The sequence below is a fragment of the Catharus ustulatus genome, chromosome 10 (genome assembly GCF_009819885.2).
Source record: "Catharus ustulatus isolate bCatUst1 chromosome 10, bCatUst1.pri.v2, whole genome shotgun sequence".
In the NCBI taxonomy this organism is placed as follows: Eukaryota; Metazoa; Chordata; class Aves; order Passeriformes; family Turdidae; genus Catharus; species Catharus ustulatus.
In genome coordinates this window covers 2,553,496-2,581,130 of record NC_046230.1, presented here as the reverse complement: position 1 = coordinate 2,581,130, position 27,635 = coordinate 2,553,496, and the positions used below count along the sequence as shown (strand labels likewise).

The following is a 27,635-nucleotide window of genomic DNA, read 5'->3' as shown; positions in this document are numbered from 1 at the left end:
CATTGTTTTCAGATGAATTAATAAATTAACTTCAGTTACACTGTACATAAAATTTATTGTACTATCATATAATTTAAAACTTATCATTATTCAATATCATAATATGTACAAGAAGTGAGTGAACTTACATTTGTGTATTTGGCATTGTCAGAGCTTGATAGAAAAATTTTGCTATAAAATTAGCTTTCCACTGAGGGATGTTACAAAATTTCTTTAAAGACAGCTGGCAGCTTTTAAAGCTGGTACGGATCATTTTGAAATCGATTTTTTTCTGAATATTTTCTTGTGATGCCCAAATATCCCCACATAAAGAAGCCAGAATTTGCTTTTAACTGTTAGAACACAGATGGTTACAGTTCCTGCAAAGAGCACTTCTGAATATACCATGAATGAAAGCAAAATCCCAAGTCAAACAGAAGTGGCTCTCACCTCAGTGTGGCACTGTGTCTTCTCAGAAGTACTCTCTTCTGTTTCTCCTGCAGTTCTTACAGCACTTCTTTGGCACTTCTGTGCAGAGACATAGGAAAAAAAACTTAGGAAATTTGGAAAAAAATGAGTCATCCCTACAGCTGCCTTCAATCCACCTGCCCATGAGGAAAAAAATTGATTTAACTGAAAACTGTCTTGATTTAACTGACAGTTAACTGATTTAACTGAAAACTCTTCATAGAAAATAGGGTTAAAGGAACATCACTCTGGTTGCAAAATGAGGCTCTCAAACCCTAATACTCACAAGGATGAAGGTGACTTGTGTGACACTGTGTATTTGAGTAGACTCTTTAACTATATAACTTAAATGGGTTTTCACAAATCCTGTGGTTCACTCAGCACAGGAATGGACAAAACTCTCTTAAGACTTGAGTTTACTATTCTCTTTGGGTTACAAAGAAGAGGGGAAAAAGCAACTGTATTAGGTGCCAAAAGAGCCCTGGGTCCATGGAGAACCAAGGGCAGGCTGGTAAGGAGTTGCTCAGCCCATGCTCCCCTGCCAGCAGCCACTGCAGAACCTATGGCTTCATTTGGTACTCCTGTGGATTTCCAGGAGGAAAGAATCTTCTGCTGTTTCTCAGACTGGCAAAATGACAGGAACTCAGCTCCTCACTTCTACTGCATGCCTTTGAGGTTAACTGGTCTTTCTTTTAGGTTTCTATTCCCCCACTCTTTCCAAATCCATCTGCCTCCAACCTATTTTCATCTGGAGATGGTGTTCCTGCCAGCTGTCTCCTGTGCTTGTCCTGACCAGTAGACACCAGTCACACAAACTAACGAGGTATCAGGGGTATGCAAATGTCAAGCTCCCAGTCAAAAGCTACAAAGAAGGCAACAAGTGTCAGAATGTCTTCAGCTCTGGAGTACATATCCCCTCTCAGTTCAATGCAAAGTGTTCATTAAATATATGGAATATTTGGAAATAACAAACATTCAGGTTTAACATTAATGGTATCTCCAGAGAGAGGAATTTGCCATAACAAAGAGGGGTTTATTAGCTTTGTGACAGATTAAGACAGTGGTGTAGTTTCTCAGTTTCAAAACGAGACATGAAAACCTTGAAACAATATTTAAATTGCCAACATCATCAAGCTCCAGCTTCTCTGAAGTCCAATTCACTTCCACAGTAAAAATTACTATTAGTGCAGTAGAAATCTCATTAACTTTAGCTGAATTCCACCTCAATATGAGGTGAAGGAGCAAATCTCTCTCCCCAGAGAAAATAACAGTATAAATAAAAGGGACACTAAATGAGAGAAACTGCAAAAGAGAAAGTATGAAAAGAAAAAAAAAAAACCTCACAATTAGACTGAGATTAGTCATTAGGGGGTGGTCAGAGTTGCTACTTGTCTCTGTTTGAAAAACACTGAAACTTTTGTTTCAGTCTTCAGTGATTATCTGTACCATGTAACAGCAGAAGCACACATCATGGCCACAGGGAGTGTGGGATATGGTAGAGCAGATGGATACCAAGTATCGTAGCTGAGTAGCTTCTTCCATCACAAGGAAAGGTAAAATAAGTACTTAGCACAAGTAGTTTTGTCCATTCCCTGTATTCTTCATGTATGGCTACACCAGGAAGCAGCTGTCACTTATTTTTGCTTGTGATCTTATAACAGTTTTTCACCACGCTTTGTATACCTGTAAGTGGCTCCAATATGGGTCCACATGATTCATAAAGAGAGGAGATGCCATGCTGAGTAAAAAGTTCCTGACTCCTCTGCTCTTCTCACCTTAGACTGCACAAACCATACCAGACCTGCAGTTAATGGAGCTCAGGGATAAACTGATTGCAAACACATCATTCAGAGGCATTATTGGATTTTTAAAGCTTAATCTTTTGCTAATTCAGGAACACAAATAACTAATTGTACTGTGTCTAGCTCAGATTACATCTGAGAATGGATCTTGGGGCAATTGGGAAAGAACGCTGCCTCTGCTTTTATTGTGGGAGGCATTCCCTGAGCATAATGCCATTGGAAATGGCTGAAGGGGATTGCATCTGGTTAGGGAGGAAGTTACAAGCACAATAATTAGCATCGAATTAGCTGCTGTCTCATCCTGAGCCAGGCAAGCCCATCACATTCCTTTTCCCAGCTGCCCTCTGGTGGAAGGTTTTGCAGAACAGCTTCAAGCAGGAAAATCTCGGTGCTGGTTGTGTACGGTTAACTTGTGACTTAAGTCAGGAAGGATCAAATTAGGAACAGCAAACCCTGAGCAGATGCCCCCTGCCCAGGAACAGGAGAGCTTTTTGAGGCTGTGCTGGAGTGGGTGACACCCCTTCAGCACAGAAGCTCTCTTATGTGGTCACCACGTTTCTGACAAGTGGGCTTCAGCACTTGCTGTACTTACGTTCAGTACTTCTAAAACTGCCCAGGACTGTTTTTGCAATACCTTGAAGTAAGGTCTCCATGTCAATCAGAAAGGCACTCTCTAGCTGTAATTACTATAATTATGAATATTTTTTTCTTACTGCCTTCTCTCTGAGTTTGGTTACATGCTGATACTATTTCATCTCCAGAGAAACCAGTGGAATCTTTAATTGGGCAGCTCCATGCTTTGTGCCCTATGCTCGAGTCACTCGCCAGCCCATCCCCAACTTCTGCACACAGGTAATGGCTGTGGGGTTTTGCCTCAGGAAGACCACAAATCTCAATCCACAGCAGAGGAAATGATCAAAACCAGGATAGAAACCCTGTCCAGGGGCACACCAGGTCTGCAGGCAAAAGTCGTGGCCATGCAAGGAGAAAGGATGAGCATTCAGGACAGCAAGGACAGGTAAGAAAGCAATAGGCTCAAACTTGGCACACAAACATTTGAGGGGCTGGGCTGTGTGGGGCAGGAAGTCACTTTCTGTTTCCTCATTTTATGATTTTACACATTTTCACTCCACTAGAAACATGAGAGAAAAACACCAACAACACCTATCTGCCCCTCCTTTCCCCCATCCCCAAAGAAAGAAAGAGCCAAGACCAAGCAAGACAGAGGAAAGGACCCAGCAGTGAGGGGACAGCTCAAATGGCACTCAGCATGGCTGGGGGAATCACAGACTCACTGTGAGAAGGGATCCTTCAGTGAGATCCCCCTGCTCCTAAGTCCCCTGACCATCACATCCTTCTGGAACCAGGATGAACCCTGGTGCACTCTCCCAGGGTGGGCCCAGCCAGAGCAGCCCACTGGCAGGTCTGCCCTGCTCTTCTGCTTCCCTGGAGAAACACCCAAGAGATTGGTGGGAACTAGGTGCCTTGTTTTTGCTGGGCAAAGCCAAAGGAAAAAAAAAGTGACACTGTTGGCCTGTCTCAGGATGTGGCTCCTGTCTTGGTTCTTTAGCTGTTGAGGATGGGAGAGCACTGTAAGCTGGGTAATGGTCTGTAATGTGGGAATGGTCTTGGGGTGCTCAGTGAGGAGCTGTCACTTTAGGGTCCTACCATGGTGCTGCCAGAGGTATTCCTCTGTGCTCCTGGAGAAACTGCTGGGGCCAAGACCTAGACCAGGTTTTAGTGCCTGTGGCTTTGCAGCAGCAGGGATAGAGGCTTGGGCCAGAGTTTTACCCAAAGAGTGAGATTTGCATCTGTCACAATGATCTCATATCCAGTGTTCCTCCTGCTTGGCCAAGGACAGGCTGTAGGAGGGTTCTAGTATCTTTTATCCATGGTGCATCTTAGAAATGAGGCATTACACTGTGTGTTTATTGGGGGACAGAAAGACTGCCAGAAAGCCTGTTTTGCACTGCTCTCATCAGTCACCTGCAGCACCACAGCTCTTGTTCTGTGTCCTGTGCCACAACAAAGCCCTGAACTGTGCTGGGAACTGGGGTCCTAAAGCTCACTCATATACCTACACCAAAAATGTACAAAAGGAGCACCACATCTCCTCTCTTTATGAATGGTATGGAGCCACTTTGGCATTGAGACATAAATTGCTCACAGTGAAAAACTATTGAGGATCACCAGTAAAAAGTAACACAGTCCTTATGTGTTCACACAGTTCCATACAACTGGATGGGTGGAGCCATGTGGAGCTGAGAACTCAGCTAGGGAAATAGGACAGTGAGATGTGGGCTGCAGCACCCTCTCTATTGCTGGCCACTCTCCAGCCACTTCCCACCAGCCACATTTATGTGCATGATTAGTTTCTTGCAGCCTTTGAATACAGGACAGAGAACAAGTTCAAAACTCTGCATTAGATCACAATATCTTCCAGGAGTCCCCAGTCACACACACACACATCCCTGTGTTACCTGGCTGCCCTTCCTGCACAGACCAGCTAATAACACTTCCTTTGGCAGGAACCACTTGTGTCACCTGTGTGCTGGATCAGCAGGGACACTCCCTGCACTTGGCCTGCTTAGCTTTAACAGAGGGGAAGAGCAAATTCCAAGCCATATTCCTGGGGCCCTCCCTCAGAACGAGCAGTTCCACACTGACCTGGCCCCCCCACCCAATAGCACTGGTGCTTAGCAGTCTCTGGACTTTTAACAGCTCCCTGTTTCCACACTCACTTCCTCAAACACATGGAGCCTGGTTGGGGCTGTGGGTAGGGATTTGTTTTCTTGCCCATGTGCTTTACAGAGCTGCCTTTCTTTGTTCCTTTGCATTTGCAGGCACTGGGCATCCTTGGGGTTATGAGTGGTGTGGGAGTTTCAATGAGAAAGATTTATTGCAGAGATAAAAGAATCCTGTTTGATAACACAGACTCTGATGATGATTTACAGCAGTATTTCTTCATTATTTAAGTTGTCCTTGGACATTTCTCATAGGTAATGCATTTCTAGTCCATTACTTTCATAAAGGATTTCAATAAATCTCTCTTGAAATGTAAAACACATATGAAAGTTTATCAGTGAAGACATAAATCTTATATTTGTCTGCCATGCCTTTCTACCTTACTAGAGGTGGGATGAGAATATCAGATTTGGTTCATTAAAAAGATTTTCAACTACATTGCGAGGTGATAAAGGCACTTAGTGGTTTGTATTATTTCAGTTTTTCATATTGGTATTATATGGAGAAGTTTCAGGTAAGCTGTTCCTAGACATTGACACAATCTTCACACATAATTCTGTAACATATCAACCAAATTCCCAAATGTGTAAAACCTTTAGACCACAAACAAGGCAAGAGCACTAAGAAAGGAAAGCATATTTTTCACCACATGTTTTCAGCAGAATCAAAGGGCATGACTCAGTTTCCCTTCAGTCCTTGGGAGCACAAAGGACCCTGGTTTGCAAGCTGAGCAATAAAACCCTCCAGTCCCACACTAACAGCAGCACCACAATGAGCCCTTCATTAGTCGCCACTTCCTGTCAAACTGTTAAAGGGGACACCAAAGGTTTACCAAACAGCTAATCCTTGATAATGAAAGGTTTCCAACAAAGCTGCCTTTCCAGGGAGTCTGGGCACTTTCACATTAGCAAGAAGTGAATAGACAAAGTGGTTCAGGAAACATGCCAAACAGTAGCTCATGCATTGAAACACAAAGACCTGCAGTCTTCAGGGAGCTAAAGAAAAATTACAGTAGTGTTTTGCGTTCTTTCTTGTCATCATAATTACTTTCTCCTTCCATTTCTTTTATATTATTTAATGAATAGTCTTCCAACTACAAAATATATACACATTTGTCTCTTAAATTTCATTTGCAAATCCAAATCAGTTTCTGCAGTACCTTATCCCACTCTCCATGTGAGCCAGGTTCCCTCTTTTGCTATGGGCCCCTTCTGGATGTATGCCACTTTTCTTACTATCAGTCCCTATGCAACTGTAACATCATTGACTGCCACCCCTTCATTTCTTCAGGGTTTTGTTTTAATTTGGTATTTAACAAGGCAACAATTGGATCTTTTACTCCTGGGGTATATTTTAAGGTGGCCTAGTTTGGTCAGATGCAATTAGGCATTTAAGATCCAAGATAAGTATTTTTCCGTTAAAATTGTAAAAGCAATGCATATTTGGATTTAGGTAAAGAATGTCAGGATTAACATCAAAGCCTGAAATATAAGGGTTATGGAAACAGCTTTTCTTTTTGGCAGAAGGTCACAGCAAAACAAGTTTGGGGCAGCTGGAGAACCAGTTCACAAGGACAGAGGAGCTGTAGTGCGGACAAGTTTGAGTGTGGAAGCACAAGCTGTATATAATCCTGAGTGCACAGTGGAGCCCTAGGAGGGACTGTGAGACCCTTGGTACCTTCCCTGCCACAGGTCACTGGTCAAGGGAGCAGCAGGAGAGCACAGCTTGTGTGTGGTGAATTGTCTCATGAAGGACAGCCACATGCAGGAAGCAGTACTGGTCATTCCTGACTCACCCATCTATCCCTTCATTTTTTCTCTCCAAGGGAATATGAAGGTGCTGTTGACTTCACTGGGAACACCTGTCCCTCATTCTTGTGTGCATGGTGGGGCAGAGAAGTTGGAAAGGAGATAACTGGTATAACTCAGCACTGAAAATCCTTGATACAGAACTAGGCTGACACCTGATGGTTCAAGCTCAAGTCAGAGGATGATTACGCTGCTGCTCATGCTGGCTGCTGATAGACAACTCCACTTTAAAGAAGGAGCTTTTATGTCAGCACCCATCTAGTCTAACCAGTTTATATTCCAGCAGAATTAGGCAGATTACAATTTGAGCTCCCGAAGTCCCTCTTTGGAGCTCCTTCTAACACCTGGGTGCCAGCAGCCAGCAGAGGGCAAGCTGCCCACACTTCATTCCCTTCAAAAATATCTGAGCATTTTTGGGTTGAGCTAGGTCTGGGGGAAGACTCTAACCCACCAGTGTTGGGAAAGAAAGATGAACCACACACCAAGTGTCTCTCCAAATCACGCTTCTGGAATAACTACTTCAACTGAAATAGTCCTTTATCTTTCAAAAAACATTCTTATGAGACAAAGGTAACAAACCCCATGTTTTATTTTCTAAACTAAGTTGCTGAGTCTTGCAGTGAAAGGGTACTGATGAAACCTGCCTGAAGCTACAGGAACTAGAGGTCTGTGCTCTCTGTATGATGCACAGGAGGTTTTTGTGCCAAGTGACCAGCCATAACGTGGTGCTAGTGAGGATGTGGGGCTTTCCTAGGAAGCACAGATATTTTGCCAAGAAAGCTCCAGCTTTGGGGCACATCACTCAGGTGAGAGCCTGCTTTTGTAGCAATTTGTTGACCTTTGGGTTGAATTGGACCCACTGTCTGTAGGTTTGCAGGTACAGCCTGTCAGCTCAGTCCCCACAGTGACACAGGACTGCCCTCTCTGAGCAAAAGAGAGCGGCCAGGGGAGTGCACCACCATGGCATCCAACCTACTGCTTTGGCCAGGGGAGTGCACCACCATGGCATCCAACCTGCTGCTTTGTGCTGTACCATGTCCATCTCTGATAGGGTCAATCTTATCAGCAACCAAATGCATGTCTGCTTCCCCTCAGCCCATCCACCTTTTCCCCAGAGCTTTACCAGCTCCTCAGGTGAATCTCTCAAACTCAGCTGAGGCGCAGAAGAGCTGCTGAACCCTTCCCTTGTGGCCTCCTTCTGCAAAGTGCTTGGGACTCACATGCTGGAAACTAGCCAGTACTTTTCAGCTCTACATCCCCTTCACTTCTACCCATGGCCAGCATTTGGAAACAGTGTAATTTCTCTACTTCATGACAGAGATGTACAAAATTGCATTAGTGCTTTGACTGAAAATACTGCAGAGAGAAAATAGGGTAGCTCAGGCTGCTTGAGAACACCCCACTTCCAACCAAGACAAACATATTCTTGCCTTAAAAAATCAGTGAGACTCGGGTGTCAATTCTTCTACAACTTGTGGGGGGAGCATACAAACCACTTTGAAAATGTAAGGACTACGTCTGAGCAAAGAATGTAAAATAAGGTATTCTATCAGAGCAGTGTGATTTCTACAGCCCCTACAGCTATCTGAAGTTGACCATTTGCCATATTGGAGTCCTCTCTTCCCTGTTTATTTGTCACAGTAAAGTAATTGTACCCAAGAAGTTATATCATTTTCTCTCTTGGACTACATGAATGGACAATCCTCATTTGCATTTGGCAAGCTAACACAGACCATTCACAAGCCTTGACAGATATTACATATAATGGTCTCTGTTTTGTTCAGCTCCGCTGTCCAAACATTGAAAGAGTCTCTACACATTATGCTCTTTTACTAAAAGACAAAAGCTAAACTGCAACTGAGGTTTCACATCTATGCAGCATCTCTGTGCTCTGCTATACAATAGCTTGTTCCCCAAGAGACAGAACTGATGAAGCTTGGTTTCCTACGGATCTTTGCCCCCAAAATACCCTTTCTCACCACATTAGCTGTGCTTCCACCCACAAATGCCAGCTGACCAGTTGGGGCTTGTCAATAAAAGCATACATTTGGAGAGCTCCCTTGGTAAGAGTACTAATTTGAATACTCCTTGATTACTTAACTGCCAGTGTTTATAAAACTTACAGAAAACTTTGATACTCTATTACCTTTTAAATTTGGCCATTTCCAATGCATAATACTTTAATCTAGGTGCTGGAGGGAGAGAGCACTGGATTCTTAGGGATTCTCTTTGTCCAATGATTGAAGGAGTTAACTTTATACGCCATATATTTTGTGCAGTGGCTACTGCAAAACTGCAAAACCTCAGACTGAATTCATTTTTCACACAGATATGCCGCAGACATCAGCATGTAATGAAGAAACATCAACAAGGCATAAAAAGTATGAGTATGCTCACCAGATAGAGGCTTATTGCAGCAGAACCTTCCAGCTCAGTGCTGCAAAGTGGTGACATCAAATGTAATGAAAAGTGTCAAAAATGAAATTGATCTGGGGCTTCTGAATTACTTTCTACCCTTCCAAATATTTTCATCTAGATGGTGATGATTAAGCTTTTCTTCCTGATGTATCTCCTGATGTACACTAAACCAGAAGTCTTTAATGGACTGTAAATCTGTATTTGGAAAGCAGAGTCCCCATTCTCTTTGCAACATAGTGTGAATAATTACATAGATGGTAACTGCAACATCCTTGTTACAAACAAGCAAATATAATATGAAATGTGTGCTTTAGCAATTCATCCTTCAAAGGTTGAGCTCAGGTTTTCCTTATTATAATTTGAAGTACCTAATATATTCTTACATGCTGTCTACAGTAGAAAGTCTCAGAAAATGTTTCTCCAGGAAAAACTGGTGAAAACAGTAGCTTAATGGGTTCATACATTCACCTTTTAAAGCTATATATCCTGCAGATTATGCATCTTAATTATGATCCTGAATTTGCAATGAGACATTCCAATGGCAACTAAGAGTGAGTATGAAATTATTCATCCATTTCACCTAACCAAGAAATTTCTAGTATTTGTTTCCTCACTGTTCTGAATGCAATTTCTCTTCCCTGAATGAAAACCATAGACCAATTTTAGTTTTATTTTAGAGGGAAACTGAAGCTGATATTCTTGTGTCATTGAGTCAACAGTGTAAGATCCATGTGCAGTGCAGTCACACTGCTCAGCATCCTGACTTGCCACCGAAATTCAAAACTAGTGGACAAATTCTGATTTGAAATCATACTGAATCAAGTAAAGTACCTGATGGGAGCACAGCTTCCCCAGAGATCTTTCACTTTGTCAGCTGAAGAAAGACAGGAACTGAATTCAATCAGAGAGAAAAAAGTAACTTAGGTGTCCCAGGCTAGCACAGCACTGAGGGGATGAGGGATCTTTAAGCCAAGCACTTTGCCCCCACTGAGGGACACTGTAATGGAAAGATGAACAAGTTGCACCTCCACACTCTTGCCACAAACTCATAAGCAGCATCTCCCAGGAAGAAATCCTCCTTCCAAGCATCCCAGTGCTCTTTATATGGTGCCTAGCACAGCCACAGACAGACAGTCAACACTGATGTGAAGCAGGGATATTGAAATGCATTTTACTCCCATTCTGAACCAGGAGGAGCTCCTGGGTTCCAGGAGGAGCATCCTGAACAGAAGCTCCTGTTTGCACACACAGTGACAAGGGGAACAGGTCCCAAAAGGCTGAAGGAAGCCAGAGCAGCAATGTGTGAAGGAAGCAGCTCTGTGCTGCCCTCAGACACACCCCTTGTCCTCACTGGCCACAAGCCCAGCAGTTTACAAGCCAGTTTCTATAGAAAGTGATTCCCTGCACCAGGCAGGCACAGAGGACACTGCACAGGAACAGTTCTAACAAAAAAGGAGGCGACAGTGATGCAAGCTCAAATGTGCTGTAAACAGGGGCTCACTGTTGAACATATCTGCCTTTTATCTACTACTTCAAATGGATACCAAGGAAAAGCCTGGGTCTGAGTCAATCTAGACTGAGAAAAGCTGTAGGAAATAACATTGTGGTTTTCTTTCAATCTTTGGGATCCATTAATTCCTAAAATAAAGGATAGACAATATATGAGAGCTAGGTTATCTGCATTCAGTTCCTTGTTCTGCCTTAGACTTGCTGAATGACCTTGAGCAAATAATTCACTGTATTCACCCCTCATTCTCCTTTTGCTACCTCACAAAAAGATACTGAAGACTGAATGCATGGAGAAGGCACTCAGACACCATGGTGACAAGTTCTATACAAAAAGCCCCCCACAACACTATACAAAAAAGTACACGGATGTTTAAAGAAAAAGACAATACTGTCCTGATCCTCTATAAACTATGTGCTTTCCTGAACTATGAGAAAAGCACATAATTTATAGACAGTCAGGATAGCATTATCTTTTGGGTTTTGTTCTTCATCATAAAAAATTGCAAAGCAACAAATGCTTTTTTATCATTCTCTTTCCTTCTTTGCAAAGGATGTGGGTGGCCATCTTCTAAGTGCTGCTTTACCTTGAAAGTTAAATCAAGTTATCAGAAAGATAAAGGTGAATTTATTACATACCAATGTGATGCTAAAATTAAATTTGAACAATGAAATAAACTCATTCTCTTGACTACAGAGCAAATACCTGAGAAGTGTAATTATTGCAGGTAACAATTCCACCTGTTGTGAACTGAGATGCACATAGCACCACTGTACTCCTACAACAGCTTTTGAAGTACCAGAATGAAAGCAAGTTCTAACTGCAGACAAATGAACCCAGATTCTCTCTTTGTTTGCCAAGCTTGCACTGAGAGCAAACAGAGAATAACCAGTTTTAAACTTCACCAACTCGGGAGAAAACACTTGGCATAACTGCAAAATGAAAAACAACAAGGATCTGTAGCACCTTTGGTATCATAATTCAGGTTGCAAACACACAAGGCAGATCATTTAGTGGGCCTTTTTACTATTATTTAATCAGACAGGATCTGGTAATGCAGGACAAGAGCTCATATCTACTAGAAATGTATTTTATTTACAATGGGAAATGCTGACTTTTGCACTAACAGCTGACACAGCCCACTGCCTAGGGGAATTACTGAAAATACTTCCTGCCCAGTCCTTCTAAAGGTGAGTACAGAACAGTGTCAGGGCATGTAACAGTATGTACACAACATACTGCTACAAAAGTCTGGCCTTACACTCAATTCTGGATGCTGTAGTTTTATTACTTACAGGCAGTAATATATTAAGGCTTTTCATGGAGTGCTGTAATAAAATGAGGTCCACATGTGTTCAGAGGCTGCAGTTATCTCCAGTATGAACTGAATCACTTGTTCAAACCTACACCACAATAGGCTGAAGTCTGCAAACTGCCACTGACCTATAGGGTGCTCTGGGAATCCACATAGCCCAAAATATCAGCCATTACTTCATATCTCCATTTGAGGGAGGGATTTTAAAAAATACAAGTATAACACTGTTGGCAGTGTTAAAGTTTTCTTGATCTTTCAAAATTTTATTCAACATTCATGAATACCAAAGGATGTTTCGTTTGCTACACTGAATATACAAACTTGTACTCTGCACCTGCCACTTGTGGAGGTCAGTCCCACAGTTATTTAGTCTTCATGACCACACTGACATGGAACTTTACAAAAAGTCTTTACACAGTTAACCTCTGGGTTCTCCTTCTACATTTGCTCTCAGGAAGAAACACACACTTTTTCTCCACTACAAAACCCACAATCATGCTTGAAACAAATGTAGGATTCTCATGTTTAACATAATACATTCTCAGTCATCATTATGAAATCTTTCTTTTCTATCACTTTCAATGTCTGTGTACCTCACAGGCATAATCAGCATCATGAAGAACCTAGAAGGAAAAATGTGAGTGTACCCCAATTACATTTTACTTGTCAAACACACAAGATGGCTTCAGGGGCATTTCATGTCTCTTTGGAGATTTTTCATACGGTGTTTCACAGAGAGGCCACTGCCCTTTAACCCACAGGCTGTCACTGCAGCCCCAAGAGAACCCTGGTTCCCTAAACACTCAATACACCCTAAAGCACAAGTGGAAAGGAGATACAGGAAAGATATTCCTCTACATCAGATAGATTCGCTGGTGATTGGTGCGAACAGTTTGGTCCCAAAATGCTGACTTATTTTGCTCCATCAGCAGCAATAGCTAGAAACACATTCCATTCAGTATTTCCCTCTAGCATTCCAGTGATTGCTACAGGGCCATGTAACTATAAATGGGACAGGCAGGTTCTGCAAGTGGAGGAATGGGAGCTGTAGGCTCTCTCTTAAGATTTCCTTTGTAAAACACTGATAATATTCTTTAACTATGTCATAATATTAACCCTTCACCTCATCCTTTAAGTATGTCTCAGGTGTGCTAAGACAGCTGAAAGACAAACTGGATGTAAATGTCATTGGTTTTAAACTTGTTGCAAAACCATGTCTCAGGGATCTTCTTTTAGTAGCAAAGGCTACTAAAGCAGTGGCCTTTTTACAGACAATAGCCAAAACACGACCTAATGCCAGAGGGTTGACAATTAACACCAAAAAGAAACTACTTCCTGACAAAAAGGATGGCATGAGGTATCACTGTTCTGCTGTGCCAGGGACAGCTCCCTCTCTGTCAGCTGAGAACTGTCTGTCCCTTGCCCACTTTCACTTTAACCCCTTAATTATGGTTAAACAAACTCTCTGGCAGTCAGGCAGGTCCATTGTGCCACATACCAGCCCAGTCACATGCCTGGTTAATGCCAGCTTGCCATTTTTCACATCTCTGTCATCATCTCTCTGGTTTGTGTCAGTGGACAGGACCCAGATTGCTGGCAATGGTCACAGTGCTGCTGGCTGCTAAACAAGCCCTTGGAGAGATGGGCTATACCATCAGCATCTGACAAACCCCAGACCACTCTGTGAGAGGAACCAAGAGGCAGCAGTGCAAGGTTCCTGTCAGCCATGCAGGCTCAGGGCCGGATTTTCCTCCAGCGAGAGGCGGGGGGATGAAAAGAAGGCTCTAGGAAGTGCAGCAAACAGGAGTGGGCAAACAGGGGCACGGCACAGCTCAGAGGGTGTGGGACAGTTTGGAGGGTGTGGCACAGCTCAGACGGTGTGGCATGGCTCAGAGGGTGTGGCAGGGCTCAGAGGCTGTGGCACTGCTCAGAGGGTGTGGCACAGCTCAGAGGGTGTGGCACGGCTCAGAGGGTGTGGCATAGCTCAGAGGGTGTGGCATGGCTCAGAGGGTGTGGCACGGCTCAGAGGGTGTTGCACAGCTCAGAGGGTGTGGCACGGCTCAGACGGTGGGGCACAGCTCAAAGGGTGTGGCATGGCTCAGAGGGTGTGGCACGGCTCAGAGGGTGTGGCACGGCTGAGAGGGTGTGGCAGGGCTCAGAGGGTGTGGGAGGGATCAGAGGGTGTGGCACGGCTCAGAGGGTGTGGGAGGGATCAGAGGGTGTGGCACGGCTCAGAGGGTGTGGCACAGCTCAGAGGGTGTGGCACGGCTCGGAGGGTGTGGCACAGCTCGGAGGGAGTGGCATGCCTCCAAGGCTGTGGCACAGCAAGTGTCACAGTCAGGGCTGCAGGTTTCCTCCTGCTAGTTCCATTCGTTGTCTGTTGTCTCTGTTGATTGGTTGGTTTTTACAAGGTCAAAAACTGTAATTAGTGAAAGTGTATGTAGCCAAGTAGAAGCCTCCAAAAAGGATGCTTCTGTCCAGACCCATTCCTGTGCAGAATGTTTGAGTTTATCCGTGGTTCCAGAGGCCATTGCAGAAGAAGCCTGCCTGTGGTGTGAATAGGTGAATTACCTCCTTTCACTGATGGTTCAGCTTGGGAAGGAAGTTGAAGGACTAAGAAGTATTAGGAGAAGTGAAAGGGAAATAGGATTGTGGAGTTCAGCCCTTCCATCCCTGAGGGAGGCCCACCAGAGTCAGAGGACTCCCATGCCTCCCACTGTCAGGCATTAGAAGGGCACCTGGTGGGTGAAAGGGAGTGGAAGTCCTTGTTCCTTGGGAGTTCCTGTTTGGGGAGGCCATAATAAAAATTCCTCCCAACCCCCATCACCTACCCAGGTGCCACTTCTGAATAGATATGAGGCCCTGGATCTAGAGGGTCAGCCAGAGGATGTAGAAGAAAATTATCTGCCCAGTGAGCCTCCCAATTACACATGGTATGTTGGAAAGATCACTGGCTACTAAAAAGAAAAGAAGGGTAGTTGTAGTGGGTGACCCCCTTTGAGGGGAACAGAGGGCCCCATATGTCAACCAGACCTATCTCACAGGGAGGTGTGCTGCCTCCCTGGGGCCCAGGTATGGGATATCACTGACAGATTTCCTGGGCTGATCCAGCCCTCTGATTATTACCCACTGCTGACACTCCAGGCTGGCAGTGATGAGATTGAAAAGAGGAGTGTCAAAGAAATAAAAAAAGACTTTAGGGCACTGGGTGAAGTGGTTGATAAGGCAGGAGCACAAGTAATGTTCTGCTCAGTCCCTTTGGTTATGGAGAAAAATGTTGAAAGGAATAGGAGAGCCCACATTATTAACAAATGGCTCAAGGGTTCATGTCATCAGCAGAATTTGGATTCTTTCATCATGGGCAACATTTTCAGCACCTGGCCTGCTGCAGCTGGATGGGCTCCATCTGTTAAGGGTAGAAGAATTTTAGCTAAATTTGTCTCATCCTCCTGGAAAAGCTGTCAGCCCTTGGCTTGGACAGGGGCACTCTTTGCAGGGTTAAGAACTGGTTGGATGGCTGGGCCCAGAGAGTGGTGGTGAACGGTGCTGCATCCTGCTGGGGATCAGTCACCAGTGGTGCCCCTCAGGGCTCTGTGCTGGGACCTGTTCTGTTCAGTACTTTTGTTGACAACATGGATGAGGGTACTGAGTCCTTCATTAGTAAATTTGCAGATGACACTAAGCTGGGAGCGTGTGTCAATCTATTGGAATGCAGGAGGGCTCTGCAGAGGGACCTGGAATGGTTGGATGGATGGGCAGAGTCCAATAAGATGAAGTTTAGTAAGTCCAAGTGTGAAGTCCTGCACTTTGGCCTCCATAACCCCCTGCAGCGTAATAGGCTGGAGATGATGTGGTTGGACAGTGCCCAGGCAGAAAGGGACCTGGGGGCACTGGTCAGCAGCTGACTGAACATGAGCCAGCACTGTGCCCTCGTGGCCAAGAAGGCCAATGGCATCCTGACCTGGATCAGGAATAGTGTGGCCAGCAGGAGCAGGGAGGTCATTCTTCCCCTCTACTCAGCACTGGTGAGGCCACACCTCAAGTGCTGTGTCCAGTTTTGGCCCCTCAGTTTAGGAAGGACGTTGATGCTTGAGCATGTCCAGAGGAGGCAGCAAGGCTGGTGAGGGGCTTGGAACACAAACCCTGTGAGGAATGGCTGAGGGAGCTGGGGTTGTTTATCCTGAGAAAAGGAGACTCAGGGGTGACCTTATCACTCTCTACAACTTCCTAAAAGGTGGCTGTGGTCAGGTGGGGTTGGCCTCTTTCACCAGGCAGCACTGACAGAACAAGAGGACATGGTCTTAGCTGCATCCAGGGAAATATAGATTGGATATTAGGAATTTTTTTTTTTTTTTTTCAGAAAGGGTGATAAAGAATTGGAAGGTGCTGACCAGGTGTGGCCTAGGTGTTGTTCCATCAACAGTGAATACTGCCAGCCACTACAGGAGCATTCAGAATAAAGCCAGAAGCACAGAGCAGATTTGCTCCCCATGCAGCAAAAGCTCCACCCTCAGTGCTAAGGGCAGGAGAAGAACAGTGCTCACGTCCACTGACTTAGTAACTTCCGCTTTGCTTTGACTTGCATTGCTGACTCTGCTCCTGTCCAGATAGAGGCATCTGGCTTGGATTTAGTGATGCCTCAAATACAAACTGAGAAGAGACAAGCAGGATAAAGCTTGAGAGCTATTAACTTTCAATCACCTTATTACAAGGAAGCTGAACACTAAATTACTACTCATCTACTGCAAGTTCAATTCTTCTGCTAATGTAGAGACTTTAAAACAGTGCAGTTTCTGCTCTTTGGAAAGGGCACTGATTTGAACTGAGATGGAGATAGGAATACAATTCTTTTGCACCAAATGCTTTTCTTTTACCCTTCTGCCTCTTAGCTCCACCTGTACACTCCCCTCCTTTGAGATTCTGACTTTGCCATTTTGCCCTTTAAACTCTGCTGTGATTGTTAATGTTGTATTTATTATACAAGTAACCAAATCAAACTATTCCTTCAGTAACTCTTTTGTATCAGTCTATATACCTGGACTCCATTACTCCTAATGAATTCAAGTGTTTAGGTTTGTATATTTATTTCACAGTTCTCTGCTGCTGTATTAAGGACTGAATACAGACCTAAGAGGACAATTAACACTTAAAAGGAGAGACTTCAATATGATTTTTACAAAACTCACTTTAGGGTAATGGGCAGGTATTGTGCCACACAAACCTCACTGGCCTCCTTTCTTATGTTGGAAAAGATGAATTGGGTGTGCTCTGAGCAGTGCACACCAGCACTTAGGGGTTTGTGCCATGTTTTTACATTTCCATGAGTCTCCCAGTTCATGTACTCTTGAACAGCACGGAATATGAAATCATGGCTCTCCCCTTCCATAAGAGAGGTTAGAAAGGTCATCTACAGCTGTACAAAAGATGTGAATTTTTTCCTCTGGTCACACAGCAAACCAAGGTTTAGTGCAACCTGCCTGAGTCAAATACAACTAATCCTTCAAGTGCCACAACTTGCAATCATTAAAAGTATCCCAGAAATTAAAAGTACAAAACTGGTATAAACAAAAATCTGGCAGTGAGGAAATCACCTTCTTTTGAAAGACTGTTTTGACATCTGACGACAAACTGTTCAGACCCTGAATGGTAACCTCATTTCCATCCCAGCACTCTTTCCTCTTGAGAGCCTGGAATGGGGGTGGAGGGGAGATACAGGCAAGAGACTGAAAAGTGACACCCAGGGGGAGTGACCTTCCTGAGATAATCAATGGCTTCGCAAAGAGCAGCCAACTCTACTGAATATTGATTAGGCAGTGCTGGCAAGCTCTGCTCTGGGGAGGTCAGCACTCCTGCCAGCTGCCTTGTGTGAGCACAAAGGGAGCCTCAGCAAAAGGCAAATTGTAAATGGCAGGTTTTATGTGAGAGGCACCATTCAGGCCCCCAGTAGAATTAAAAAACCCAGAAGTATGATCACTGCATGAGCAGGCAGAAGGCAGCAGCAGTCCTGCTGACTTCTGTTATTACACTGTGCAGTTCCAGGTTTACCCAAATAAACTTGTTTTAAAGATTATCCCTTGCCAATATGCATGATACCATGAGTTGCCACAGGTTTCTCTTCCCTAAAGGTTTCACACACATGTGAAACGGGCTGCTTTCACAGACACCTGCCTCAGAAGCTTTGCCCATTGTTACACCTCAGTACATGCCAGGCATGAGTACACATTTCAAGAGCACATCTCATGCCCTTGAAGGCACAGCTGTGTGTTAGCACTGCACCCCTCTCACAGCACAATCTGTTCTTACTGTCCCACTCAGTAACAATGGTTTTTGCTTTTAGTACTTTTAAAAATATAGTTACATATTAATTTTATTATTACATTCACTGGTTGATAGATATATATATAGAGAGAATGTATACAGCTGAGGAAATTAGCTATTAGTGACTAAAAGAATATCCTACCTTTTTAGAAGCAGACAGTCTTTTCTCACAGGCTTTCTGTGGAAAGAGAAATTGTGACAGTCAGGGAAAAGAAACCTGGAAACAGTGTGCTTTAAAAAAAATAAATTAAAACAAAATGAAACCAAAAAAAAAAAAAAAGAAAAAGAAAAAGAAGAAGAAGAAGAAAAGAAGAACGTTCCAGTTTCTGCCTGGTGTAACTCATCTGACTCCAGTAGGGTTGTCCCAGAGCAGATTCGTCCCTCTGTCTTTGCCAAAAAGAAAACAACAGGAGCCCGCCAAAGGCATCTGCTTTTGCATTTCCTCAGTGAATCCGTTCATTATACTCTGCTGATAGAGAAGTTGTAAACAAAGGCACTTCATGATGCTGCATATCCATAATTACACTGTATGTGCTTCATCAGCAGACATGCTTCAGGGCACACTGTAAAAGCTTTTTATGTATTCAGGACTCTTTCTGAGAGGGTTAAATGAAGAGAGGGAAAAGCGAACAGTTAAAACAGGAAAGGAAAACCTAACAACCTAAGCAGTTACTTAGAGAGGAGCTCAGTATAAGAGGGAGGAGAGGAAACTCTCCTGCAAAAAACACACTGCAAAAAAAAAAAAAAGATGGGAGCAGAATTCCTGCCCACCAGTACCCCTGTTAGTATGTGTGCTTTAACATTCTCTCCATTTCTCTTTAAGATCACACACCCTCAAAAACAGTAATCATGTTATGTGGTGCTCCCACATGAAAACCTCACTTTGGATGGGGATTCAGAAGAATTTTTTTAAAACAAAAGTTCAGTTTGGAAGCTCTCTGAGGCTAACTTTATATAAATGGCCAACCATACTCTGACTTCATAGTAATATAAGTTAGGTGTAAGTCCCTAAATTGTAAGCATTAGAAAACTCTCATGTCAGATCATAAGTGAGTCCTAAACACTGCTGCTTAGCAGATCACATTAGAGTGCTTAGCAGTACCTGGTGCAAGTCATTATCTGAGAAAAAATTCTGTTCATCTTGTAAGAATGTACTAACACTTTCTTGGATGTAATGAAGTCCAGCAGAATATAACATTTCTTGCAACTTTGCTTTTAGAAGTCCAGAATCTGGAAGCCACCAGAATGTGCGTGATCCACACCCTGTATAGAAGTATTTGTGTCTAAAAAGAAGAACTTGGGAAAAGGAAATTCCTTAAGATAATCAACACCCAGGTGGACAGGGGAGGCAGGCATTCAAGGGCTGGAAGCTGAAACAGGTCTGGGAAGAAAAGCACAGACAGAGGTAGCAAGCAAAGGAGAACAGAGATTGGTGGAGAGACACTTGTAGTAAATTCTATCTTGTACTACCTATATGCACATATAACCTATGCTGCTGCAAAATCACAGTCTTAAGTTTCTTTGGGTTTTAATAGAAGTAATTTTTGGAAGTGAAAAAAAGAAATAGAAGTTTTGACCTGTATCAAAATACACTGAAAATGGCACTTGACAATGTCAAATTGCTTTGAATACTGGATTTTACTGGGGACTGTGGAACAAAATAGTTTCAAAGTGCATACATCAAGCCCATATTTGGATAGTTTAACAGTAAACTGAAAGATTTCTAAAGTGTGCAATCCTAGTTCTAAAAATTTATTCCATATCCAAAGTTTATCTGCATTATTTTCAGTTATGATAGAGGTAGAGACCATAAAAGGAAAAATTCAGGTAGTTTTTCTGAATGCTATCAGACTTGTGTCACCTGAAAAGTGTTCATAGATGAATAGTTACAGCTAAACTGTAGCACCTGCCTCTAGAAAGGGCTGGACATCCAGGTTTTCTTAGCCACTGCTCAAGGGACAATGGATGTAATATATAGGGCAGCAGCCAGTGACAACTGCATACAGGTGACAGGGGAAGTAACCTGCCCATTTCTCACTAGAAAAGCCAAAAACTCTGCCTCGCTTGGGTCCTTGGGATTTAGCATCTTGCAGACAGAGCATATCCCAAGAGGAGCTGGCTCTGCAAGGAGTGATTACATGGCAACCCTTTAAAACCTTGCCATAAGAGCTGCAGACTTACTCCTCATGTTACTATATAAAACTTGCTGGCATTTATTTCCCAGTCATCTTACTCATGAGCTTGCTCTTGAGAGGAAAGGAAGCCAGGAAAAGACATGAACAGACATTACCATGTCAGAAAACTCTCAGCCAAAGTTTAGTCATTCCATACAAATTCAGAAAGATTGGAGACTTGTTTAGCTGGAGTTTCAAGGTTGTTCAACTCAGTGTAACAAAGAGGAAAGGATACCCCACGTCAAAAAATAACATATTACTACTTGGCAGTAAAATGTAGTCACTCCATAATGGCTTTTGTAAAAGTCCTCTCAGCATTTTTAACAAATAGTTACTGTATTAATAATTATTAGTAACATCTTATCTAGCTATTCAGCTCCACAGATGTTCAAGTCTTTAACACAAACAGGACCAGCATTTGCTCATTCTGAATTACGAAAGGTTTGACCTTACCATCATGGCAGGTATACATACTGTGGCTACTGGCACAAAGGAATCCCTGAGACCTGCAGGAACCAGCTTGTGACTTCTAGAATAAATTTTCCCCAGACCTTGCACTACGCAGAATAGAACTGAAAAAAACTTTTAGACTTATCTGAAGGAATCTGCTTCTACAGGTCAAAAAGTCTTTACAGATTAATTTTTGAAACATTCCTAGTAATTCCTAGGAAGAGAGCCAATGGGCAGCTTTTGGAATTATTTTGGCTTTTGCCAAAGGAAGGAGTCTGTTCTGAAGAAAACTCCCTGTGGAAGACTGGGTGAGATGCCCATGTTGCCCCTTCAACTCTGAAATTTAGATATAGATATAATGACCCTCTAGCTGAACTGGAACCCAAGCCAGGACATCCAGGGCAAGTACACAACGTTCACATTTCTGTGAAAAACCAGTGAGAAGTGCAGTGGGCACCATCCACTGAAAAGCTGGGGCTTTCAGCCACAGCTTCCCTCTGGGCAAGTCTAGGTCTGGGCTGCAAAGAAGGCTGAAAGACAGAGCTACATGTGGCCAGAACTGCTCTTTCAAGTGGCTTGGGATCAAACCCATCCTGATTTGCACCCAAACCACATACAATTTCATGCTTACAACTTAGCCAAGTGCTGCTGAAGGGTTCACAAACTTTAGTGAACTTGGCTTGAACTTTACATTGGAAAGGAGAAAGTAAAATAAAACTTTCAAGTTGAAGGTTCTGCCTTAAGTCATTTTGCCCATCTCCAATACTGATGCCTTATAAAAAAAACAGTTGATGTTCCTGTTCTTAACAGTGATCCCAAATCCCATTCCTTATACACATTTCCCCAGATTTCTTTTTCTGCATGGGCCTTTCCCACCTCATGGGTTTCACATAAACTATGCTCTTTAAGATGAGGATGAAGATCTTCAGCTACAGTAACGCTGTAGGCTATGCATAATCCTTTACTTACAGGAGTAAAATCCCTCCATCCCAAAGAGCTCACTTAAGTAATGATAACATGATAACATTCTTTAAGATTTTCCAAGGCCAAATGAAAAGTTGTTTTCTATTTTTAAAGGAAGATAGAAAATAATATAATAGAAGAACTTGGAAAACTGATCATGGTCCTGTGAGTGACTGGTAAATCCAATGTTAGGGTCACAGATTCTATTATGTGCCTTTATTTATTAGACTGAGATATATAGATATAGATATAGGTATAGATATAGATATAGATGATATAGATATAGATATAGATATAGATATAGATATAGATATGTACAGCACCCTCCTGTACACCAAGGTTCTGGGAGTTTTGACTCTTTCTAGAAGCAAGTACCCCACTGTTTCTCTGGAGAAGTGCATGTTCTCCTCAGGAAGGTCCTTTCCCTCAGTTTCAATTTCCATTTTTAATACACTCACATAAAACCTCTCTTAGAACAGGCAGTTAAGTTCTGGGGAGCTTTAGGATAAACTTCAAAGGGGCTCATAAAAAATGAGAAGAAGGGAGAGTGAATCATCTGTAACTCTTGAAGCTATACCTGTTCAAATAAGTAGATTTTAATGTAAAGCAAAATTAGTTTATCCCTGAACAATGAAGGTTCCTGAAATTTGTTCTAAAATAGCCTTCAACACTATCTACTTTTCTCCATACTCCTTTTTATCCTGTTCTTTCAGCTTGTTTCTCTTTTTATAAAGAATTACCATTTTTGTAGTGGCAGTAGTAAACCATTTTAAAAAAAAACAGCTTCAGAAACCTCACTCTGATATTCTGAAAATAAAACAAACAAAGAAAAAAACACTTCTAGTGTCTTCTAAACCATCTCAAATCATCAAGGATCACATATTTGAAAACAAATTAAGTTATCAGATTTCTGAAAAATACATTTTTGATTCCAGACACTTTATAAGCCCTTGCAGTCACTTTAGTTTAGTACTTAACCTGAAGAACTGGTAAATAAAAATAGTTCCTGCCTCTAACCTTGTCTTTTTAATGTGATGATAATTCACTCCTGGTGCTGCTGAGGGGAAGAGAAAAGCAATATCAGGATCAAACACAACATGTAAATAACCCTGAGGCACCGGGGTTTCTCCTTTGATCTACTGAAACGACAATGTCTCTCTGATAATTTAACAGAATAGTCCCTGAATCTTTCCACAGTTGGTGCATATTTTATAATACAGGTCCTGACCTTGTCTAGGTAGGTTTGGTTTTCTTGGAAAGACTTTCTGACAATGAATGAGAATGTGGTATAGTCCCATGCTCTTGGGGCAATGATGGTGTAAGGAAGTTCCAGCTGACCAAAATTCCCACCTGTTTCTGCCTTCCTTGTGGGACTGTGCCCTGAAATGTGACACTTCCACAGAAAGGAAAATATCCTGGGCCAAGTGAGACAGAAATCAGGTTTCCAGACATGTTTACTCCTCAACTTGTGGAACTTGCCAGGAGTTGTGTTGCTACAATTGTGCGTGTGGGTGGAAGAAATGGACTAATAAACAAGTAATTAGGGGTTGGAACTGCTCAGGGCATGAGCACTACCAAAAAAGGCACTTAAAAGCCAAAAACAGTTGCATAAGCTTCTCAGCAACATCCTACCCTTTTTTACACAACTCTAAAATAAATGTAATCTGAAAACTTAAATGTCCCATTAATTTTGGATTTTTTTAACTTACAAATTGCAGATGTCATTCAAATTATACTTTCTCTCTCCTGCTAATGAGCAGGCCATTTCCCCTCCCTCCTGCTCTTTGTAATGCGGTGATAGCTCCAGGCTGCTGCCCAAATCAGAGACTTGCTGTGCTGTGCACACAGGCACATCCTTCCTCTCAAAAAGCTGCATACATCCTGGAGGGAATAAGCAAGTTTCCCCTTAATATGAAGAATGATGCAGAGATGAAGCAGGTTATCCAAGGCCCTGTTGGAAGCTTGAAGCAGGAACAGGAGTAACCCAAATCTTCAGTGTGCTCACATAGGATTGTGCACATTTCTCAGTCTGGAAAGATGAACTCTACTGAATTGAAAATGTACATTTGAATTGAGCACATGTGGGAAGACAGTGCTGTGGGATGGACATCAATGCACAGTCTGTGCTTCCACAGATCAGGGTTTGGACAAACACTGGCTCCAGCCATGCTGCTCCCCTGGGGATCCATATTAGTGGTTCCCAACACAAAAGAAACGTTGCTCTGCGCAGGACTTACGAACACAGAATTGTGGAGCCAAAGGTTCCATTCTCTTAGGACTGACAGATGCTTGGAAGCAAACAGGATAAAAAAGAGCACACATCCATGGAAACAAAGATGTACACAGAGCCCTGGTTTCAGCAGGAAAATCCCATGAGATCACAGTGGATCACTTTTTTTTAAATTCGTGCCACGGTGTGTTGTCACCCTCACAATTCAACAGGGAGTTGCTGTCTTTGGAGAGTGGCAAACACTGATCTGATGGGCCATGGAAACCTCCCACCATTTATGACCACTACAGTTCCCAGGATGTCTTGTGTGCAGATTTGCTGTAGAAGCCCTTGCCTCTTTCTAGCAGCTAAAATGCAAATTTTTTGCTCTTTTTTTTTTTTTTTTTAGCCTTTCTGTCTCTTCCTCTGTTTTTTGAAGGGATTTTTAGGAGGTTTTCTCCTGGTTCCATTGCATTTGCTGATGTCAGTCCCCTTGCACTCTCTCTGCTGGACATCTTGACTGCCTATTTATATGGGAAGTGAAATGAAAGCCTGCACTCTTCTGATTAATAGTGCTATACTCATGCATTTTGAATTTTTATTTGGGCTAAGCAAAGAAAAAATTCAATCCAGCAGCTATTATAATCAGCATCTTTTACAAGCTGATCCAAGCTCTAAAATACTTGTAAGATGATTGACAAGTCCAAGGATGAAAGACTCGTTGTTTAAGAACTTTGCACTCCAAATTGGCATTTCAGTTTTCCTCTGCCACTGTAGCAGCTGAAAATGTGTTAGTTTTTTTAAAATCAGACCCTGGTGCAGTCACACACCTCCAGGAGCTGGGAATTCAAGGGGAAAAAATGCCATTTGAAAACCTTAACTGGCAACATTATGAAAGTTATTGTCTCCTGAGCATTGACATCAGTATTTTCTGCACATTCTAGTTTATCACCCACGCGCTTCTCACCACACCTTAAGGGCCCAGTCTCTCTTTCAGCAGGGAGTGACTGGCTACCAAACTGTACTAGGCTTGTCCATTGTGCTAATAGGATTATAGTAAATAATACCCAAAAAACCCCTACTTATTCATATGGAAACAGCATTAATCCCTTCTGCCTGCCCCACCCCATAACTTTGTGTCTGAGCATGAAAGCTATCTGTCTGCTTTGGCAGCACAGAAACATTCACAAAATGTTTTCCAAATACTAGATTCTTTCCCTAACACCCCCCCTCCCCCCAATTCTTTTCAGTTTAGCTCTGAAGGAATACATAAAGTGTAAAAAGGACTATGATATTCTTTCCCATATAATTTAATATAGGGCATTGATACTGCTTTCTGGGGAATAATAGCAAACATAATCACCAGGAAAAGGTAGGAAATACAGAAGGAGCCATAAAAAGATGTATTTTTTTTTTATCTTGTTAATTTTCTGTTTCATACATGCCACCAGAGTATGTTGTTAATCAGTATATGAGGTTTTAGCAAACACCTTTGCAACACATCTTACTAGGCAGCTTTTCCAGGGGCTGTCCAGGGGACAGGTTCACACCACCTGCACCATACCAGTGGATGTTATATTGAGCCTGTCTGCCTTAGTGGGCCTCACTTGTATTAACACAGAAAGTCAGCCAGAATGGCTAAACAAAACAGCAGTGCTGACTTCAGCTTATTTTAACACACCTGGACACCAAACCTTGTGGCTCAGTGTGGTGGCTGCACTTCCTGTGGCACTGCCCCTCTGGCAGAAGCAGAACCTGCTGACAGTGTGGATCAGGGATTTTGGAGTGGTAAACCTGGATGGACATTGCTTGAAAATTTGCCTGTGGACTTGGGTCTGTGCTCAGAGCTTGCTGCTTTACTGGTAAATAATTTTTAATGGTAAATAATTCTATCTGGATTACTCTATTACCTGGAAGTTCTCTAAACTGCAACACTACAACCTCATCTATTGCATTAGGACAAAAAAGGCGAGCTCTCAAGGTTTATCCTGCCATTTTCTTATGCTAGAATCAAAATGACTTATAATGGCCATAACCAAAATGATACTATTTTCTGTAATCTACAAATAAATTCACTGGTTTCATCCACAAACAAAGCTAGAGAACAAAACCTGCCTTATCTAAGGGAAAAATGCAATCTATCTATTAATATTCAAAGCAAAGGGATAAAAGTTGCTTGCTTTTTGTTTGTTTGCTTTTAATTACCCATATTATTCTACAACATTTTTACAGAAATTTGGGTTAGTATAATTGAAGGTTGATGGCTCTAGAAAGAATAGCCTTTTTGCACCTAGACCCACTCTCTCAGTGCAAATGCAAGTTTCCTAAGAAAATCAAACTCCAGTGTGTAAAAAGTATACTTTTGTTGTTATTTAGAAATGGAAATTATATTTTAATCCTCGCTCCTGAATGGTAGAGTGATTGAGCTAACATTTAAAACTGCCCTGCCCAAACATTCTTGTGAATATTTATATATTTTGCTATCTGGCAACACCTTATTAAAAGCTTTTAACAGCACAAATTCTTCCTTATTTGCCAATTTTCATCCAGATTTGTAACAATCACATTTGGAACACCACACTTGAAGCATCAAGTGAGAAGTTTTACTTCTTTCCAACACCAGTTCTGCTTTTCTTCCAACACAAAACATCAGGAGGAGAAAAAAAAATACATCACCTTCTTAGATTTCTGTAATAATGAGACACTTTCTAGGAAGAGCATCAAGTATTCCAGAGTGCACCAGAAGTGATTTGTTCTCAGTCATCTCCTTACAGGTTCTTAATCCACCCTGTGTACTCTGTTAGTCATGCAGGATTTCAGTCAAATTTTTTTAAGTCATCAAGTCACAATTCAGAAAGAAATTTCTGCCCTGATTCATGAGCTGCAGTGCTGCAGAAGCCTGCAGGTTTGTTACAGGAACTGGGCTTAAATTAAGAGCATAAAGAAAATAATTCAGCTTTGATTGATAGTGTTTTTTGATAACTGTGGTTGCTGAGAAAGGCAGTTCCACTGAGAAGTAGATATTGAACACACTCTCCCATGTAAATAAAGATGTGATAATTTTAAGAGAATGAGGTTGTAAAAAAGGGATGTGGCTGGCTTTTCCAACAATCATTCCCCAGGTTTATAAAGAATGCTTCAGAATTGTTCTGCACATCAGTCTTTCACAGCCTGCACTCTGAACACACTGCTTGTAGCTCAGAGCTGGATCCAGGAGATGGCTTGATGAATGCTGAAGATACTGGAAAAATTTCAATTTCAGAGGGGAAAGGAAGAAGTCACAGTCCCCAGCACATGCTGAATGATTTACACTGCCCATAAAGAACTGAATCAATGCCCAGAATGAAAACCCCATCTGAATCAAGCTCATTTTCAGGTTCAATGTGTTCCACTTTTCCCTCTGATGTTTTCCATTTTCATTGTCTCATCTCTCTACAACACTTAGCTCTACCCAGCATTGCAAGTATCATTCCAATATA

At 42.4% G+C, this 27,635-nt stretch overlaps 1 protein-coding gene and 1 long non-coding RNA gene across 2 annotated transcripts in view; one reads left to right on the top strand and one right to left on the bottom strand.

The window, feature by feature from the left end:
- Window positions 1–18,524, bottom strand: part of ARHGEF4 (Rho guanine nucleotide exchange factor 4) — a 204,167-nt gene extending 185,643 nt beyond the window's left edge. The window contains exons 1-2 of the mRNA XM_033068551.2: window positions 18,503–18,524; window positions 430–507 (exon numbers count right to left, since the gene is read on the bottom strand). The gene's annotated coding sequence lies outside the window, so the exon portion shown is untranslated. The remainder of the gene's footprint in view (window positions 1–429; window positions 508–18,502) is intronic.
- LOC117000673 lies at window positions 430–18,616 on the top strand. Its single transcript, XR_004418841.1, has 3 exons — window positions 430–509; window positions 5,503–5,508; window positions 18,511–18,616. It is a non-coding gene; the product is annotated as an uncharacterized LOC117000673 (long non-coding RNA).
- The last annotated feature ends 9,019 nt before the right edge of the window (window positions 18,617–27,635 follow it).